This window comes from Orycteropus afer, unplaced genomic scaffold, assembly GCF_000298275.1.
Source record: "Orycteropus afer afer isolate SDZICR_OR568_19922 unplaced genomic scaffold, OryAfe1.0 scaffold00538, whole genome shotgun sequence".
Classification (NCBI taxonomy): domain Eukaryota; kingdom Metazoa; phylum Chordata; class Mammalia; order Tubulidentata; family Orycteropodidae; genus Orycteropus; species Orycteropus afer.
Window position 1 is genome coordinate 1,054,200 of NW_006922125.1, and position 3,176 is coordinate 1,057,375.

A 3,176-nucleotide genomic window follows, 5' to 3' on the forward strand; every position below is an offset into this window, starting at 1 on the left:
CAGACGGCTGGCGGTTCAAACCCACCAGCCACTCCTCGGAAGGAAGGTTGGGCAATCCTACTTCCGTAGTGATACTGCCTCGGAAACCCAAGGAGAGGTCGCTAGGAGTCGGGGCCGACTCGACGGCACATAACAACAACAACAACAAGATGTATTCTCAGAAAGCAAGTATCCGGTATGAGTGGCATGTAGACGTGCTATTCAGAATCACCTTGTAAATAGTCTGCTTTTAAAGGGGGACATGTTTAGTTTTCTATTAATGCACACACACATATACATATACACACATTAGCAGGAGCAATTGCTTTCAGTATTCCCCCTGTGGCCCGCTTACAGAGTCTGTGGGTCCCTTTTCTTCTGCTGTCAGTGTGTTCTATGGCAACCCATGTGCTGCTGTAAAGACTATGTTTACTTCATGCTGAATGTTTGCAAAGAGCTCACATGCGTATTAATGGGAAACTCTTAGTAAGTAATAAATGAAGGGCCCAGAGGCTTCCTGCACATAGGTCAGCTCCACCTGGGGTGCTGCTTGCTGGGATGCCCCCCTGGGTTAGTGGAGCCCACTGGCACATGGCTGTGGCAGGGTGAGTGGACCGGGCAGAAAATGCTGCTTGGTGGAAAAGAAAGGGAAAGGGCGGGCGTTTGGCAGTCATATCATAAGGCAGAGTTGGTTGGTTGGTTGGTTGGTTTTTTTTTTTTTTTTACTTTCATTGTTATTTTTATGATTTTTTGGTTGTGGTGGTGCTTTTAATAATGCCAGCATGCTCTCCTTTGAGTTTCTAGTCAAGAGAAGAGAATGTGCTAAGGGAGCAGACCCAAGGGAGAGCATTTCAGGAAAAGATTTTGTAACTGAGATGTCAAGTAGGGTTCAAAGTTGTATTTTTAAAAGAAGATAAATACTCCTTTTTTATACCTTAGTTTTGTGTTCTGTTTTGAATAACCTACTCTCTGCACTGCTTCGGTAGATCATCTCAGTTTATTCCTTTGGGTTACCAAAGGCCATACAAGATGCCAAACCTTCTGCCTTGACAACTGGAAAGAGGGTTCCATGGAAGCTCATGCATGCTGGAGGTTGGCTTCCCCCTCAGCCCCCGGCTGTGGACCAGCAGGAAGCTTGGGTGAGTTTTACACTGAAGCATCTCTGTCTTCAGTGCTGAGAAAGGCTTTGACCCATCCTCTCAGGGGCTCCTGGAATGCCTTCGTTTACTAATACCCATGATATCAAGGGAATTTTTCTACTTATCAATTACTTGTTATTTAAATACATTAAATAAAATGAAGTTTTAAAGTGACCGTTGGCCCACCCAAACACTTTGCTCTCCTTCACTTGAATACACTAGCCCAGAGTTGTTTTGACATATAAAAATAGAATCTGCTTGCGCTATATCACATAATCAAATTGTAGCACATACCATCTCACGATCCTTTCCGTTCACTGTAGAAACCTATTAAAGAAGCTATTTTTCTTTACAAATTCTCAGTGCTATTTATGGTTCTTTTGTTCCTCCAGAATTCAGGATGCTTAACTATTTTGTTATTTTTACAAGATATGGTAATCAGGTTTTCCCAGACAATAATTAATAGAATAATTCTTTTATTTTGCAGTTGTTGTTGCATTTCTCTTTTGAGTCCTGTGACATCTCCAGCTCAGATTTTTCAGTATGACCAAGTGGCTTGTTAAATGTCTTCAGGTCAAATGAAAAAGTTATTTTTCAGAGAGAATTAGATACATATGTGTTCAAATTACATAAACTCACTGCCGTCAAGTTGGATCTGACTCATAGCGACCCCTCCTTGGGTTTCCGAGCTGGTATCACTACAGAAGTAGACCGATCTTCCTTCCGAGGAGTGGCTGGTGGGTTTGAACTGACAGCCTTCTGGTTAGCAGTCAAACCATTTTTACACAATGCAGAATCAAATGTATTTTTGAGAAGACTGAGTAGATGCGCAAGACCTTTTGACTCACCTGGTAGAACTGTGTGAGTCCCTGGGATTCTCAGCTGTCCTGGGCAGCCCATCAGATAGACCTGGCTTAACTTGCCACCACAAGTGCTACCATCAGCTGAGCACCTATTGTACCATAATTGCAGCCCAAAGCCACTTCCTGTCTGTGGCTTTAGGCAAGTGACATGGACTCATTGAGAGCTTTAATTTCCTTATAGCTAAAATTAAGGAGAAACAGTACCTCCCTCATAGAATGGTTGCAAAGGTTCAGTGTCTGGCTTATAGAGAATCTACACAAATAAATAAAGAGTTATGATTATGATTCAGCTAAAGGTCATTATATATAAGTAAGTGATAGCCTCTGGTAGCGTAGTGCCTAAGGCACTTGACTGCTAACCAGAAGGCTGGCGGTTCAAACCCATCAGCCACTCCTCAGAAGGACGATGGGGCAGTGATACTGCCTCGGAAACCCAAGGAGGGGTCGCTATGAGTCCAGTCCGACTTGATGGCACATAATAGTAACAGTAACAAGTGATAGCCTTATCCTCGTTTTTAAAAATGATTTTCGTGTTTTCACCTAGAATTGTGGGGTTACGTCATGTGGCTAAGGTTCAAGAAATGAATCCGACTGTTCAAATGTATCACAATCATTTACTCTGTCCCAAACACTCTGCTTGACACTGTGTGATACAAAAGGAGTATGGCTTGTCCTTGTCTTCAGGGAGCTAGAAGTATAGGCTTTATGACATTGAACCTATATACTTCAGCCAAAAACCACAAAAGCTCAGAGTGAAAGACTCAGTGTTGACCAACTGTCAGTGGTGTTGATAAGATGGTAATGATGGTTTACTCTTGAAACCTGAACTATATTACTGTCTGCCCCAGCCACCTCCTACCCTGCCCCCAAGTACAAGCTCCATGAAAGTGTGGTCCTCGTTCCTCTTGATCCCTGCCACATCCCCAGAACCTGGTACATTGTAGGTGCTCAGTAGATGCTTGTTAAATGCAAAGTACATCCATAATGTACTACTAAAAAAGCTAGTGTCGTTGGCGTTGTTAGATGTTGTCAAGTCTATTCCAAGTCATAGCGACCCCCATGTACAACGAAACAAAACGCTGCCTGGTCCTGCGCTATCTTCACAATCCTTGCTATACCTGAGCCCATCACTGCAGCCACTGTATCAATCCATCTTGTCAAGGGCCGTCCCCTTTTTCTCTGACCCTCTACTTTA